At 41.4% G+C, this 18,575-nt stretch overlaps 1 protein-coding gene across 3 annotated transcripts in view; it reads left to right on the forward strand.

Annotated features, from left to right (window-relative positions):
• Positions 1-18,575, forward strand: part of Syt7 (Synaptotagmin 7) — a 177,598-nt gene that overhangs the window by 38,625 nt on the left and 120,398 nt on the right. The gene's annotated exons all lie outside the window — the stretch shown is intronic.

The raw sequence follows: 18,575 nt of genomic DNA on the forward strand, positions 1-18,575 counted from the left end.
TTTTCCCTTTACGAAGTGCAGCTATAGCGCTGTGGCCGGAGGGTTGTATTTTGCTGTAGACAACGATTGAAAATCTTCCCTCGGTTTGTCACCTGAGCAAACAACGTCGACTTAATTTAACCGGCCTGAGAGTGAAAATGTCGGCCTTCTCTTTGTCCTCTCTCGCATAACTTCTGACATGACAGAGTCTAATAAGATGGAAGAGGCGAAATGTCGCGAGCAAGATGAATTCCAGGCAGTCTTTGTCTCCCTCAAGCAAGTTTAATTTCTCGCTTGGTGTCACGTTATTTCTAAAGGTATTCGGAGCTTCGCACTCTTCGCGCGCGTTCATGGGGAAATTTTAATCATTAAATGTCCGGGAATCTCTTAATCCCCTAAAAGCGTGTCATGTCTTTAGCGTATTTCGCCGAAAGAGCAAATGCTAATTTGATAAAACTCCTAGAAGCAAAGGCACAATCACGGTAGGATTAGTGGGCATTCCCTAGGGACAGGAGTCGGGGTGTATTCAGAGCCTAAAAGGTCCTTCGCCCAGGGAGAGAAGCCTCTCAGTGGTCGATGGGCTTTCTGATTGTGGAAATTGTATCAAGTTTACACAGGACAATTAATTAAAAAAATCATTAGTCTTAAGCGACCTCTTTGAACGAGAGAGCTAAGTTTCGGCAAACTTTTTAATCACAGATCACAGCTGACTGAGACAAAGGTAAAAAGGAATGATGCTGCAAAACTCAGAAAATCATTGTTGCTTGCGTGAAAACCAAACCTTATAAGGGTTGAGTTAAATTTACCTTGGTAGCATAGTAATTCTTGTGATCTTTGATTGGAAATTTAGTACTGATGGAAATTAAATTTGATTTCTGAAAACAAGCAATTTTCTGTCATAAGATAAAGTAAAAAAAGAATCGAAATCAGGCATAAAAACATGGTCGAGCACTATTAAAAGAGTGACCAGTTGTTAATTGTCGCGCCGAGTATCGTATCGGGTGCAACCTTGACAGACGTAACCGCTACTCAGGGTGACAACGATTAGGACACGCTTCTTGTGTATCACCCTAATTTTTAATACTTTGATGATTTGATATTTATTGCTTTGTACTACTATCTTATACAGAAAGTTAAATCCAACACACCGTACAGACAACACTTTAAGAGCAGAAGCTGAAAATTCCGACGGCGTCCTGATTTTTAGATTCTTTCTATAAATTTTATTGAATTGAATGTCGCAATCGAGGATTCATTCGCGGAAGAATTCATTCGCGGGCTTAAATAAAACGATGACAACGAGTAATGTTCGCATTTTCCTTCCATAAATATATTATTTTACGCTCATTACTTTGGAGACAGCCCTCACGTACTCATCTAAAATATATTACACACACAACAATGAATATTCAATCTTACCAAGTTACGTGGAAAATTCATTCAAGCATAACTTGCGGCGTTGAAAAACGCGGTGAAGTGATTCGTGTTTTACAAGATCACTGAGCAATACGTATTTCTTCACAGTTGATTGTCATTTCCAATAATCGAGTATCAATTTTAGTCGAGAGTCACGCTATAGAGTTAAGTCTATTTCCATAACACCCACAACAAAATTTCCTGTTCACTCGGAAACAAGCTGCTGGCAATATTCCGGTTATGCAGACGGGAGAACTCATCTGTTGCGCGGGTGGCATAACTTTGAATAAAAAACGCGCGAACCGCGCGCCGAACGCGGGTGCGGTGTATGAAGCACAAAAGGCCTACCGGCGCGCCAGTGTATATCCGTGCAGCTAGTGTAAATATTTGAACAGAAGGGAGTGCACGAAACACAGGCGGAGATAAGTATAAAAATCCAGCAAACAGTTGTTTGGAGTGCGCGAATTCAGCTGATGAATAATTCGTGCACAGCTGAAAAATTAAATAAACGACACGCGCGAGAGCTTTAGCATGATATTAAGCATACTCTAACTCTACTGACGGTCGGACTTAATGGATAAAAATTTAATATCCTGGCGCGATGAAACGTCGTGCTGAATAATTCAACTCTCCTGTAAATGGAAAATATAGCGAGAATACTGTGCAGAAGCAGAATTGATGTTTTTTCGCGATTTAGCTCATGCAGGCCAACACATTTAAACAAAAAATTTCCTCTATGTTTGGAGAAAAAATGGTATAGCCTCAGTATGCAACCAATTCGATCACATGCTATCCATCTATTTATAAACTCCACATTCAGACAGATACATCAAAATTCATATTAAACCACATCGTGTAAATACTTGTATTTGCATATTTTTTCGTAATTTGCATAATCCTGCAGTTTCGTTTATGAAAAGATTGTGATTTTCCCTATCTGTATTTGTTTCTGTTAAAAAGTGCATAGCAATTTGCAAACATTTAGAAGGTTTTGCGTTCTTCTCATTTTAATTATGGACAAAGTTTGAGCTTTTACATTATATGATTTTGCACGTAGGCCATTCGCCAGAAATAGGAGCCCTATAGTTTCTTGGAATATCAGCCCTTTGCTTCGCCTACGCAATAAATGAAAACTGACCATTCTAAGCAATTTTTTGTCAGTCACTAAATGGCTTTGAGTGGCACTGAGCAGAATTCAACAAAGATAACCCATTTATGCGCAGAAAGGGTTTGAAGATTTCCCCTCGTGGCGGCAGCACAGTTCGGAAAAGCCTTCATCAAACTCACTGTTTTCCCGTTAGAGCGCGGATGCGGCTGTGTCTCACGCAGCCCCTGGGACAGGCGTTCCGTATGCAGCCCGCACGGCAGTTCAGAGGTGGCGGCGGGACAATAAAGAAAAGAATTAAATTTCATTACCGGCAACCGCACGAGGTGTAGCAGCGCACCATTTGACATTTATAACTGCGCGCTTAAAACCGCACCACACCAGAGATAAGGTCTGCTCTCCCCTGTGAACTTGCACAAAAATTCCGTGCAGGCGTTGGCGTGGATAATAAAATGCTCGGGGGATTTCTGAAAGCTTCAGTTAGTTAACTTTAAATGAGGGAGTAGTTTGCATTCGTCGGTGGATGCCATTACATCAGTTATCTACGTTGAAGTTAAAATTTTATATAAAAAAAAAACATGAAGGATATGTAAAATTACGGAAAATATGCCGATTTCCGCACAATTTTTAGTCGATTCACTTAAAAACTAAACTATTATAATCAAAGCTCGTGCTAGACCAAAGAAAATAATTTTTAAAGATGGAATATCTTCTCCTTGGAATGCAAAAAATTAGCATTATTGTCAAAACTTGACAAAGATTATTAATCTTCTCTGAATGCACTGTTTTTTTTTAAAAAAAATAATATTAATCCTTAACTCGTCACATGTCACATATTGACTGTGATAAGGTATAAGGTAATCAATGTTGAAGGAATATGAGATAAATTATTTGATAAAGCTTTTATCGAAATCTTTAAATTTTAACATCGAAAAATGTAAGCCACAGTTGATTTGGTTAGCTCAAGCAAATATTGATGGTTAAGCATACAGTTGATCATATGTGTACATTCACTGGAACCCCTTTGGTGCGATAAAATATTGAACCGAATAGTTTATTCATTAGTAGTCCACCAGGCCGTGCTCGTCCACTCAGTGCTCACCTTTGCCATTCGATTCATGAACGTTTTAATTTAATGAAACGACCAACTGGAGTAAGCTTAAAAAATACAAACAAACGTGACGCTGTTAAACAAGCAAAAATGCTGTGCAAACGAATTAACAGCCTTAGGAGTTAACTAACATTAATCTGGCAAATTTTTAAACTTTCTGACCTCTAAAATATTAAAACACATGCCTGGTATTCTGCATAATTATAATACAAACTGTACAACATTCAGCGCAGTTTAGCCAAACCTGACATTTTAAATTGTATCGTGCTTTATTTGCTTGCACGTGTGAGGTGTGTGAGCAAAAACTGTGAAAGCTGTGATAAATTTTTCTCTTCATAATATTTTATGGTGCTTTTTTGCTGCTCAAAGCCTCTCGGTGGATGCTGCTCGCTGATCCCGTGATGTGTCTCGCCGCTCGGCTGCAGCCGTCAAAGTGCACTCGTTGCGAACTGGGGTCAGTTGTTTGCACCATTGTCCACTCGTAAATAAATCTCTTCAGTCTACCGGGATTACTTTGTGCACAGTAAAACGTTTTGCTTGTCCCGGGCTAGTAGAATGCAAACCAGTTTTTTGCACTAGGGCGATTAAGAGGAAAAATAAATTTAGCATTTAACAAATAAATTGTTTGTATTGGTTTGGTCTTAATCTGCTTGAAGGACGCCAGCAATTTAATTTATTTATCAGCCACATAAAGCGAGTGGTTTGGGGAAAACCATGATTTCCCTTGTGATATTTGTGGGGCTACGCCTGCTAGTGACGTTTTATCATGTTAAATTTTCTCCTTGATCCTCTCGCCTGGGTGCAAAAAAGAGTCCTGGTATGCACGACACAGACAGAGAGACACAATACATCATTACTCGGCTTATCTTCAGTGAGAGGCGTGTTCTCAGCAGTCGTTTTTCAGATTGCAACATCCACCGTACGTTCGCCTATCAATCTTGCGCGCCGAGACAGCTACCGGTGCACTGCAGGTAAAGATCTCACTTCTAACATACCCTCCCACACCGCTCTCATAAACTCTGCGGTAAGTTTGGTTGGCTTAAGAAGAGAGCGTTAACGGTTAGTCGGACCAATTAAAATTTATGAGAGGGAAAATCCGGAAAATCCGAGTACTCTCTTTTCCATACATTATTTTTTATTAAGGGTTGAGCTCTTGCATCCACAAAGATAAAATCATCTCAGTGAAAAATAAAAAGATTGCAATGAGCTGATCATATTAACACTCCCTAAAAATTGGGTGCCCTGGCAAAAAGCCGAAACATGTAAAAATTATATTAACTTTTGCGACTGTGAGGCTCGTTTTTTTCTAAATGAGTTGTTTCGATAAACTGTTAAATTAAAAAGTTGTGACAGATATATTGAGTTAGTTTCAAATGAGGTAAAGTTCAGTCAATAAAAATGCTGGTCATTGATTTCTAAGCCACTGTTTTGTATTACCGCAATAATCTTAATAAATAGGCATTCCGATCGAGTCAAAGTGCGCCATGTGTTGTGAGCATTATCCAAGTTCAACAGTAGCTTGAAATCAAAGTTGATCAAACTATAGCTCCCATGATTATGGCTGCATTTGACGATATTGTCAGTTTTGAATGCATAAATTGCAGAGGCAAAGTTACATTATCGCAACTGCACACAATCACTGAAGTTTAAGTTGTCATCTAGCTGACGGGAGCGAGGTTCTCGATTATTCTCTGGCGTGCAATGTGGAAATAGAGCACAGCAATCAAGAAAGGCACACAGAGCAGTGAGCAAACTTGCGGTGCCAACTTAACATTTCCTATCGTGCTTCATCAAATCATTCATATTTTTATCAATCAAAATTAATAACAATGAATGTCGGAAAATACATATCAAAGGCCTTTATAATTCAACCTCTCTTTTGTTCTCTTTTAATGAAGCCTAATTTGTCTAAAGATGTTTGCCAACAATAGGGTGAACCTCGCACGCAACTAAGCTTTGAGCGACTGACAATATTGTTCTCTGTCACACCACGTGCCAAACACTTGTGCGAAAGCTCCCCTTTTGTGCGCGAGATGCGACAAAAACAAGCATGGCCGCCGAGGGCGTAGAATCCATTTCCCAAATAGGCAAACACGCAGACAAACAAACCGTCAGGCCTGGATTGCGCCGACACGTACGCGAAATTATGGTGATTAGCTTGTTGGGGGCTTTGTCAGATAGGAGCGAATCGGCGTGACTGAAATTGTCCGTCGTCCGTTCGGCGCCACTCGACCATTTATCACGATCCATGGTGTCGAAATATTGGCGCGTCGGCGGCTTTTCGTGTCGCCAAATCGCCGAACTGGATTTGGACCCAATTTTTATCAGCAGCCAGCCAGGCTATTCCTTCGTCCGGCTATTTTATGTCCCGTCGGGAGATATCATAAATCGTTTTTGTCGCCGCGCTGCATGTTGTCGAATTTATTTTAGTGACGGTTGCATCACTGCCAGCGGTGTTTATCTTCGCACCAGTAAAGTGTAATAAATGGCTTCGAACCGTCATTTTTCTGCTCTTGACAAAATAACAGAATTTCCGCTTATTCATGGAGACAGCACAGGAATGCTTAACATCTAGGCCAGATTTCCAACCTAAAAGTAAAATGGTCTGCGTTGCATTGAGTAGCATCCCTTAGTATAGTACGAGTATCTTTTTTTTAATTGAGCTAAAAGTAAAAGTTTCCCTTGTTAGAACTCTGACTGACGTCTGGATGAGCAATTTCTAATATTTTCCCACACTGTTTTCCTTCTTTGCTCCATTTTTGTTAGTTTAGGAGGGAAAGGCGGAGTATATAAATTCATAACGCGTGGACAGTTTCATTTTTCACCGAGAGTGGTCTTTAATGCGGCATCCCTGTCGCAGATTCCGAGTTGCTGGAGCTCTCGGCTGCGATCCCTTTCTCGCTCTGTCACTCCTTTCTTCCGCTCCTGTGGTATAATCACACAAGGGACTGGCCATCACCCATCTGACTAGTCTGTTTTATGGGCAGTACGGTTTCAAAGTTTCTCGCGGGCTTTGTCGTGTGAACGGTTAAGTGCCACTTCTTCACCGGCCACCAATATTGATGCAGCACAGAAGGACAAGAGCGAACCTTCCTTCCAAGTGGCCACTTGAGCAAGCGTTTAATATTTTCCTTCTCTCGTAATGGCCAGGGGGCAAAGGAGCACTTGCCAGAGAAATAGCCCAGTATTGCGTTTGATTCAGTTTATACGTAAAACTCCAATTTGTTTCCGAAGCTTAATAACGTCTAGACATTCATTGAACTCACGTTGAATATTGATGGTTCCGGAAATTTTCCTCGGAATAACTAAATAATAATAATAATAGCCCTTATACACTGCAAATCAGGGGTGAGAAAATCTCACCCCGCCGTATGTCACTGCTGCGCAGTGCGAAAAACTCACCTTTGACACCCCAGGGTACACATACGGCAGTGTACCCAAAGAAAATGACCTCGTTAGGATATTTTAGTTCAATTCATTGAATTCTATATGTTGGTTTTTGCAGATTTGAATATTCAATGCATCAAAGAATTTCGCCAACATTAGTTGCAGCTGATCGAATATCAATATCTGCTTCCATTTATTATGAAAAATGGAAGAACAAAAATCGAATGGATGACATTTTGGCAGATCTCAGCACCTGTTGTGTCAGCAGATAAAAAGCATACACAAGCTATTTTTCAATTATACTTTTTATCAAGCTCAAGCGCAAAGATCAAGCCCAATAGTCCTCGAGGGCCTGTGAAAACCAATATTTCACCCGCTCCAGCAGCCGCCGGCTACCGCTTTTTGCCCACGTCTATACCAACAGCGCAGAGAAACTTTTCACACAGAGCCGGGCTGGCTGGTGTGCAGGTCGTCGCTCTGCTCACCACTCGGTGCAATCCAGCAGACATAAGCGCCATGTCGATCTTTTTGCAGGCCTTTGAATTTCACTTCGGTTACAGGAGGGAGGTGAACAAATAATGCCGCCAAAGTTCATTCAACGCGGGTTAAGTAGCGTGTGTGGGTGTGTGCTCCAAGCAGCGGGTCAGCCTTGACCAGTGCAGCTGAGCCTGGCGTTACACGAGGGCCGTTTGTTGTTCAAGATCCCCAGCTGGTATTGTGGTCCACGCGGCCGTTTAACAATCAGCCGCCAACTTTGCAGCCTCTCCAGCACTCTTGTCGCATCCATTGTTGTACTTTTACCATCACCGGCGATCGATTCGCGCACGCTCTCGATGGCATTTTATGTGTATACAGCCGTTCCGCGGCCGGCATTGTCTGCAAAGCGTCGCCTCACACGTATACACACACAGATCGCGGTGCATCCGTCTGCCTAGCATCCGCCTGGCCATTATTTACGACTCTATTTGCGCGCCAACGACTTTTCTCTTTCCCGCCGTCTGATGATGTGAAGGTCACGCCGAATATTCGTGGCGGATAACTTTTGCCATTTTTCGCCTGCGGTAATTCATGAAAATATTTTTACTAGCAAACTTTGGGCCCACAGTGTTGAAAAAACAACACGCAGCTCCAGAGGTTTACAAGCAGGTGAAAAAATCAGGGAAATGGCAGTTAAAAGTTCCACTCCACCTGATTCATCTCTCTGTCTTTATTTGACGAGTCCCATTTTTTTCAAATGCCAGCACTATTATAGCAAGTAAGCTGTGACCTTTAAAAAAACGTCATGGAAAGTCAAAATTTTGTTTCTTGCCTGATGTTAAATACAGCAATCACTTTTAAAATCCACAAATATATTCACCTGGGGTCTGATTCCGTAAGATCGGTACTGTTTTTGGAATGGGCACCGTTTTTCAAAAATGGTCTAGAATTTTTTAATTTCATTTTTACTGCTTTTTTTAAACAGAAATTAGTGGAAATTTACTCATAGTAATGTAACATTTTAAAATTAGGAAAAATTATTATCGTTCTACAATGCGTGTTATTTTGAAATGGCTGGGGGCTGTGCGATCTTTAAAATAATTTACGTTCTTGTACTGTGCAACTCTGACCTCATTAGTAGCTTTTTTCTGAAATGGAAAATTCTTAACCACAGAGAATGTTCAAACACATGCAGTCAACATAACGATCGATTTTATTTTGGGTTTGTGACTTGTATGAAGGAGTGCGAGTGATGGAGTTTTCACAAGATTTAATCACTCGCTTCTCTTCTTGATTTGTGTTCAGAAATGAATGAGGTCGATCGTTTTTATCTTCCACGGTGATTATAAATCCACTTCAGTTAATTATGTGGCAATAGATTTTGGTTTCCCAGGAAATGCACTGCTGACGAGACACAAGGGGCCAATGTATAGCCGCCCGTGAGGCTCGTGCGCCCATGTCATTCGTTCGCGAGGTTATTGGGAGTTTTCGCGAGTTGTTCATTATCAGGGGTCACCCATCTCAAATGAGGTTAACTGGTAAAAAACAGCAATTTTTCGTTAATGCATTCTCCGAAAATATGGCATCAGTATTAAGGACAATGATGGAATTGAATTAATTGTGAATGTAACCCTCTGGAAATCCTTGATAATTTTCTTCGCTTCACCAAACAAATTATTTAATCACCAGGGAATTAACTTAAGAGCGAAATTGGACTATATTTTATGTTAATTAGCTTGTAATATTAGACTTTAGATGAAATTTATCTTGATGCGAAGGAATAGGCAACATATCACTAAGGATGAGTACCTTGCAAAATCCCCTACAAGGGAGCTGCGTTACGTCTAATTTATTCGTAGCATATCACTCATTTCATTAAAACGTTCCCTCGGAGAAAATTGCTCGTTCACATCAGCACTATGTCTGCGAGTGTTGCCATGCAAAGATTTGCCCAAAAAGCAGTGTGAAAAATTAGGTCAGGCTTATTCGGGCTTTCTAAATGATAATGAAGGACGTCGCGTCCTGCTCAAATGCACTCAGCGTGTACTCACTCGACAACACCCGGGAAAAGAATTTAATCAGCAGCTCCAGAGAGTTAAGCCAGGCGTGCTGGCAAAATACGAAATGAGCTCGCAGCGTTGGCGATAATTTATTTCGACTGGCAGTGAGTGCGGATAAATTTTTCTCGCAAACAATCGCGGGAAAAGTGGTGGACTAGCGAAGAATTCCACAATCCTGAGATGATGGTTTCCAGGCCAAATTGCAGTTTGATTAACTAGATTTGCTGCCGCGAAAGTTGGAGCTGCCGCTGCCAGCAAATTGCAAAAATGGCCATTCACACCCCCGCACGCGCAACGGTGGTTGGCGGCTCTCTTTGACTTACGCGTCCGTGCAGCTGGCGAGGGGAAAAAAGGCGAGTGAACCGACTAGTCACGTTCGCTCACCCCATTTGATATCAGAGTGACGGCCGAGGGCTACATTAAACTTACTGCGCGCCGTCGCCAGCGGGGGCCTTAATTCTGATCCCAGGGGCCTGCGTTTGTCGAAGAATGGTCCGCATCATTCATTTTGCAGCACCACGAGTCATCACAAAGTGTCTGGTTAGGATGCTTCTGAATCAACAGCGTCCTAAATTTACAAATCGAGACAATTCAGGCCCGATTCAATTTTGTGGTTGGCTTAACGTTTTGCTTGAAAAGCTGCGGAATTGAAAATGCCAATTGCTTGGCTGATTCTTTTGAACTCGATAATAGCCTCGTTTCCACACAATTAGACTCCGTTTCTTTGCGCTCGGCACCATTAGACCATACTGGCGGATCGACTGAGCAGCTAATGAAATAAATCAGCCGTCATTGGACTCGCGCGGCCAAACCAAGCGCGGTGCAGCGGGCAAAAACGAGAGCGCAAAGAAAACAAGGGTTTCGTGACTTCTCTGGCACGAGTCAGGCGGGCGAACGAAAAGAGAAGTCCCCAGATAACAATCAACCGAATTTGAGCGTACGTACTCTTGAATTTCGGCTGCAGCAGTAACTCTGATGAAGCTGATGTTGTTGTGTGCCAAGAGCACGCGGCGTGGAAAAGGAGCTGAAAAAAACAATGGATAAGCTCGGGTTTTTACACACAATATGAAAGCTTGTGGGCCTTTTCTTTTGTGAGCCGCCGCTCTGTGTAAAAAAGGCGGAAGTAAAGCCACTTATTTAACCCTTTTTCCACAGCGCGGAGCACCAGCCTAATTTAGCAGTCGAGCGCGTGCTGCCGCCTTTCAACACAATGTATTTTTCTGTCTTGCAATCGCAAACATCCAGAAACAAAACAATGACCCGCATACTTGGCTCTAGGGAATCCCTCTAAAATGGGCCTGTCAGCTTCGCTGAAAAGAGGTAAAAGCGAATTGCTGAAAAAAGACTCGTTGTGCTACACAAAAATATTTTTAAATTAAGTAAATTACTTAACTCAATTTCATGCTTTGATTTGTTACTTTGTTTTTGAACGTAGGCAAGTTTCATCGTATGAAAGCGACAATGTGTAAAAAACCCTACACTGGTCCACAAGCAGGGACTTAGAAGTGGAATTTTGGCGGTAAATGTTCGGGCCGTCTGTTGACATAAAAACATGTTGAGAATATTTAAAAACAAAACCTTTAAAAATTAATCTCAATATTTTTTAAAGGTAACTGATCACTTCTAATCGAAGAGGATTAGTTTGATTTTCTTGTTTTTTTTTGTTTTTTTTTTAATTAATGATACGGTCTACAGACTTTTGGGCTTTCCTTCTCTAGACCGGTTAGGTGTCTTCGCAGCTATAAAATGTTTATCAAGACGTCGTTTCTACCCGGCTGGGCATAAATTGGGTAGCCTTTCAAAATGCCAGCCAGGATAATCCAAGGGCGGGCCGCGTCGGAATCGGCTCACCCCCACCCGGCCGCGACGCTCTGGCGCTTGATGGAGCCGCCGCTTCCTGCCTGCCAGCCTGTGTTGGTCGCCTGTTTAAAGCCGTATATCATTTATAGCAGCCTCGTATGGCGGTAATTAATTTAATTAAAGTGATTAACCTGCACTTAGCATGAGCTGCACGGCGCGAGAGAGTGAGAGGGCCGTCTGGTGAAATTAATGCACCGGCTCATTCGCAGCTTCCCGCGCTGTCGCCTCGGTCGCACTCCAAAGTGCAATTAGCTGTATATGGATTCGCGAGCGCCGAGTCAAGATTTGCGCCAGCCCTCGGCATAATTAATCCAATTCAGGTCGATCATTTGCATCTGCCGTGACGCATACCGTCCGCGCCCAGCCCCTAGTGCACTCGACGGGTGTCGTAACTCCCCTTCTTCAGTGAGATGTCGCGCTTTACTGTTCATTTCATCGTGTCGTAAAATTGTTTTTATCGAGTTTTGTTATAATTGAATCGCAATTCCAGGCGCGAGTAATAGCCCGCATAAAACGAACCACGATGTTTGCTTTTGAAATGAAAAACTCCTAAACAAACATTGGTGCAAATGCAGAAAATTGTGATGGATGAGAGTATTCCCGCGTCAAAATGTATAGTCAATTTTTTATAGCTCGCCTGGCTAGTGAATTGTGTAGTGCGAACACTCAAACATGTATAATGACGGATATTCAACGTGTAAATTGCCAATATGTTCTCCTCTATGGTGTATTGCGTTGTTTATAAAAATACACAAAGAGTGTGACGTAATACACTGAAAACTACATGGTGTTACACACATTTGCTTACAGCTTTGGGAAAAGAGCTTTTTTTTGCTGTGGCTGAACTTACTCTCCAATTTCAAAACTCTACTAATTTGTTGTTTAACTGTTTTTATTTACACGCAATTCAAATGTGCTGCATGAATTACCAAGAGCGTTTCAAATTAGTAGCCCCCTCAGCAAAAAATGGCTATATAAATACACAGTGGTTGGTGGATTTAATTATTTGTAATAATTTCATAGTTCCAATCCTTCCTTGTTTTGTGTAGGGTCTCTGCTTGTTAAAGGTTTTTTGTGCTAATTTAGCCACTTGCTTAATCGGTCGGAAAGAAAAAACTATTTTCAATTAAAATTGCGCTTAAATTTCTATTTCCTGCGACTGCGTCTGCAATTTCCGAAATTGTTTGGCGATGTTCTGACCGCAAACACCAGATTTCGCAAATTGCTTTCTCTAGAACAAGCTATTTCGCCCGCTTGTATAAAATTTCCATCGTCCCATATTCATAAGCCTATTACATGTACACATTTAAAAGTCTCTGCAGCGACTGGACGCGCTGCTCTAACAGATTCGCGCACCGGCTGTGAAATTAATGGTCTAATTAAAATACACATTGCAACTCATTACTACGAATAAAACCAAACACTGGTCTGGCTTTGCTCGGCCGCGAACAGGCGCAGAATTCATTTATAGCTGCAGCCGGCGGGGCCAAAATTAAATTATTTCGAGCCAGCCGCGTCGACTCGCCATACATATTAATGCTCGGCTGGCCTAGGAAAGTCGGCGACAAAACGGCGGGTTGTGCGAGTGCACACAAACACTTCCACTACTGTCCGGCTAATATAATGCAAACGCTGGGTGACGCCAACCGACTCCAATTATTGCATCTAAATTGCACGAAAACAATAAAAGGAGTACGTGCTGCACGACTTTTTGCTGATTGCATCTCACAGGACAGAAAGCAAAATCTCTTCTCTGGGACTGTTGCCGTAATCTAGCCAGTTCAAAAAAAAAAAAAAATAGTGGAAAGAGCCGCTAGCACGTTAGACAAGAGTTGCTAATTAGAACACGGCGTTCTTGTGCTGCACGGACCTATCGTGGATCTTAACACGAGGATGCTCGCTGCTAGATTACTTCCTTAATCAATCCCTCGCTCGCGGCCAAACATACATGTTACATGAATGTTTAGTCTTAATTGGGGCTCGTTGAGGATCTATTTTACTGTTTCAAATCTTCATTTTTGAACAAAAATCAACACTAAGCATGTCCATAAAAGACAATCACAGTAAAAATAGTACTAAACACAGTTTTCAATACATTGAAATTTAGACACTCATTAAAATTTTGCAAATCTGTAGGAGTAACCATTGCTTGATTCTTTGGAAAAATAAATAAAATTTGCTATGCTACAGAATTATAATATTAAATATTAAATATTTTTTGTGAATATTAAATGGAATAAAAAGAATTAAGTGTATGGAGATTTTGACAATGTGTAACACAATTTAAGTTTTATGTTAAATTGAAATTCTGGAGAGTTCTAAGAACTGCTCGCTTCGGGTAGAAGCCGAAACTGGTTGAGCTTAATAAAGAACTTGGTTTCGAGGAAAAATGTCTGGAATTTCAATCCAACATAAAGAAAAGAAAGTCGTTAGGATATTTTAGGAAAATAATTTTAATTTACAAACCACTTAAAAGAAGACAGTTTTTTATAATTAACATAAAGAGAACGAACAAATTTAGATATCATTTGCGAAAAAATATCAGGATGTGCGAGTAAAAAGCAGTTTTAAATATTTATATCCTCAAAACAACGTTAGCGTTTGGGAGACTTTTTCCATCCAAATCCCTCTGTCAACTGTCGAATTTGTTTGGGAAGGGCCGTTGACTGGGGGCGGTGTGTGGCGGCGGCAGCAAGGACTAACGGGGGTAGTAAGGCACACAGCACGGAAATCGATATCGGGAGAGTCCTCCATAGCGAGAGGTAGGGCCGGTCGAACGAACCAGCTCTCTCATCCTGTGCTGTGCTCTCTTTCTGTATCGCAAAACCACTCTTATCACAAAAACTGCCGGCACCGGACGGACGACCGTGGTCGACGCTTTTTCTGTCCTCGCCGCGATGTGTGATTGATGCAACTTTCACACCACATGACGAAGACAATCACTTGCGGCGCTTGCATGCTCGAAAACACACCACGCTATCTGCTGCAATAAATACTAGGGGTAGATGTCATGCCACGATACGATTGTCCGGTCGCCCACTCTCGCTATGCACTTGAAATTTCTATATATTCTTTTTCTTGTCAGGGTACTTGCCAGTAACACTTGGAGGCTATTTGAAGGCACATTGCTTGAGATTGTTGCGGAAGGAATTTAGGCGGTTCCCCAGCTTGCTTGAGACACGGATTAAAGAATTAAGAGAATGGCTTTAAGTAATACTTAAATACTACTTCGCACGATTAGTTTATGTTTAATTCACGCATTGAAAGTTAATTATAAATAGTTTCTGCTTCTTTTTGACTTGTAATGAAAAATCTTGAAGTATGTAAAAAATAAAATACATGTTTTGTGCATTTTGTCCTTCACTGCTACCTCTTCATTAAAGATTTAGCTGTCGCAAGTAGGACTTTTTCATTTCAATTTCAAACTGTGCCGCCAGTGCTCGTTGCACAAAACATCCTCAGCCCACGTATGAGTATAAAGCTTGCATTCTTTGCGGGCTGACTGAAATAACGCAACAAGAGACAGTAGAGACAGCCTAACAAAAAATGTCACTTTTTACAGAGCTCTCCTCTTCATGGAGACATCATCAAAATTTTAAATTGCCTCCAGCGTCGGGAGTCGGTTTTTAAGACGCTCCCAGTCTTCCTTACACATGCACTCGCCGTCGCTTCATTCTATGGCCTTGCTCGCTGCCAGCAGAGATACATTTTGCAGGATTGAGGGCAAGCGCGATAATCTTCGAGGAGCTGAATTCAAATGGGGTTTTTGACTGGAGGCGGCGGCACCGATGACGCATACATGCGCCCGCAGGCAGACGGAGACAGACTGTCAGACACACAAATATAATTCACGAGCAGCACAGAAGCGTGTACCTAACGCAAGGGTGGATTTCGAAAGGGTGAAGGGCGCGTGGGGGCGGAATGACACGTTTGTCTAGCCCGAGACACATTGTTGCAGGGGGCAGACCTCGTGTCAGCACTTTTTGGCCTGAGTCGAACGCTTTACGCAGCCGGAAATCGCCTGAAATGCATTTCATCTGGCAACCGAGTGGTTGTAAATCTTGTACGCGGCAATAATAAATCCACAAACGGGGCGAGAGTGTTGGACACTTTTTGCTCAAATGCACACTCTTTTGGCTAAATTCGAAGCAAACAGCGACGACCGAGCTGAATCTAAATTGAATCTTCACCACTTGTGCCAAAGTGATCTTTTTTGTTATTTCCACACTGACATTTACTCTGCGGGTAGAATGGGGTTAAATTATATCTGGATTATGATGGAATGTTGACTTCGCATGTAATGTGAACACAAAATCAGTAGTTGAGAATGCATTATTTGCAAGACAATATCCTTGTTTTGTCTGATTTGAGCTCTACAGACCCCTTTTATGTTTAAATAATATTTTCAGAATTTTAGTAATTAAAGCAAATTGCTATGATTGTTGCTATGATAGCAATATTTGCTTGTTGGAATATATTTATTGGCTATCAAACTATTAAATGCCAACAAGGATTTTCAAACTTCAAAGTGCCGACAAAAGATCACCATTTAACTAATGCAAAATCACTTCCAATGGCTTGAGTGACTGCAAAATGTTTGCTTTGTTAAGATGTTTTTGTCCGTTTTTACGAATCTATGATTTTATACTTTTCTCAAATCAACCATTTTCTCTGGCACATAACTCTCAATGATTTTTATCAGAAGATGTTTTTTCTCTCTTACAACTTCAGTAGTGTAACTTGTAGTAGTAATTCAATTTGTAACAACGTTATGTTAATTGTAAGTTTTCACAATTTTTCTTTTAATATTACAAGAATAAAAATAGAAGCACCATGACGAACTTCATTCAAAGGAAACTAAAATTGCTAAGTTAAACCACGTCAATTCCCAGCGGACTTAACCAGTTTCCAAGCAACACTCAAATGAAATTTACAACTAGCAAGAAACACATTGCATTAAATTTTGCCGTTGCGAGCAGCCAGACACTTCTTAATAAAAGCAAGCCAGCTGTACATAATACCCAGCTCTTTGCACATTGGCGCGCTTGCATACACGACACCATATTTTAACAAAGCAACTGCATATTAGAGTAATATGAGAAGTTGTTATCGCTTCAGCAGTGTAAGCGACGCCTGGCGTAATTTTATTGCAATGTTCACTGGTGTATCTAATAATTTCAATACAGAGGAGATCGAGTTGCCACGCAAAAATGTTTTGCAATTGACCGAGCTGCTCGCTTGAGTTGCAACTGCACCAACAACCCACTCAGTGCGCTCCTCTGTGATGTGCACGTTGTGTTTTATTGAGAAATACTGTACAAACGCGACGGAAAATTAAGTGGCACTCGCGAACGTTGAACTTTCCTGGGATTTTAACTGCTGATAAAGTGCTTTTGGGAATAGAAATTTGTCGATAGTTCACTTCGTCTTGTGTCGAGAATTGTTGGAATAATAATTATGGGTCTATAGATATGGATGAACAGAAACCTCAAGGGGAAATGTTTACTGTCATTCTGTTCGCAACACGTAGATAATACCCTCTTGTTCTGAGAAAGCGTGTGGCAAACAAATAGGCATTGGCTTTTATAATATGTTACATTGCACGTTTCTTCTCGGGTATTGAGGCAATTAAAAAGGTTATCAGCGAATTACGAAGTTTTGTGATGTTGCAACAGAAACTTCCCCCTCCCATCCTCAACAAATTTAAAATCTAATTGTAATTTGCTGGTAAAAAGTCAATTTAATGTTGCCAATTTGCATTCGGTGTATACCCAAATAATTTCATTATTTAAACATAATGCATTCATTAGAAGCATAAAAATGTTGATGAGGTTGTTTGTTGATAAAGGGAATAAATCTATTAAATATTCAACTATACCGTACGTCACGTTTCGTTTGGTGAAAAAATCTTTAACCCAATAATGTCCATGAATTATTCAAAGTGCACTCCAATTAGTGCAATTCCATTCAATAAGCTGATTCAAATAGTGTGGCTAAGCAGCCTAGTCAAGTAAACAAGAATGAGCCAGCACATTATTGCTTGCGCATTCTACTGCTTGCCGCAAGTGGATCGTCATCATCAGCATCAGCAAGTGAATTCTGTTGCATCCGCAAGGTGCATTATGCACATTACGCTAACGTAGAGGGGAATGTGGCTGCTCACCGCGCACGGAGAAAGCCCAACAAATGCATGCAACCCGATAATTACACGGCGGCACGAATCACTAGAGAGAGAGAGAGAGAGAGAGAGAGAGAGAGAGAGAGAGAGAGAGAGAGAGAGACCTTTGGAGAGCCTTGAGATGTGTAGCTTGCTCTGGCGAAGGGATCTGCATGCAAATGCAAAATGCTCGCGACTCGTGGCGTGGCCAGTCGAGCAAAAGAGGCTGCTTGGCGGTGGCAGGCGCATGTTGTGTGCAATGTGAATCTTCATTGAGCCAGAAATTGTTCATCGGCGTGTGCGATCATTCAGCACGGTCGCGAGCGCATAATATTATGCACACGTTATATTGTCGCCGCGCGGCGCCTGAAACAGTAGAGGACCCACAATGGACACTCGCTCGCACAGCCGAGGCTGCGACGGAAACAATGCGGTCGTCAACGGCCCGTCGACCAAGACCCGATTGTTATTGCCATCGTTATTACGATTATTGTAATTGCGGCCGTGAGTGCCGCGAGGCGCAATGTGTACGTGCACGTGGTGCAGCCCTTCCGAGAATCACACATATTCGATATTTCTGTGTGCATGGGAGGTTCGCATCTGCACACAAGTCTCGCTATTCAATGCGAAACGCGATTCCGCCTCATTGCTATGATGCACACCGCCAGTCACACAGGATAATATAATACAAGTGTGTGTTACCTCATATATGACTTTTTGAGACTAAATATACACTGACATGTTGATAAATTAGTTTAATATGATCTGCACGAATTCTTGACAATGCATTTTGTTAATGTTGACTGCAATGAATGAGAGCTCTTGCAGACAAATCCAAGTGCACCTTCATTAAACGAATAACGAAATCCTTTAAATCATCTAAAAGGTTAAACATCTTCTGATATTTTTGCATTTTAATCCGTTTATTAGGCAGACACAAATATTTCTAGCGACAAAAAGTCAGTTTTAACGAATTTTAGCGGCCAATTTAGTAAATACATTTCCTCGGAGGAAAATAACCTA

This window comes from Cloeon dipterum, chromosome 4, assembly GCF_949628265.1.
Source record: "Cloeon dipterum chromosome 4, ieCloDipt1.1, whole genome shotgun sequence".
In the NCBI taxonomy this organism is placed as follows: domain Eukaryota; kingdom Metazoa; phylum Arthropoda; class Insecta; order Ephemeroptera; family Baetidae; genus Cloeon; species Cloeon dipterum.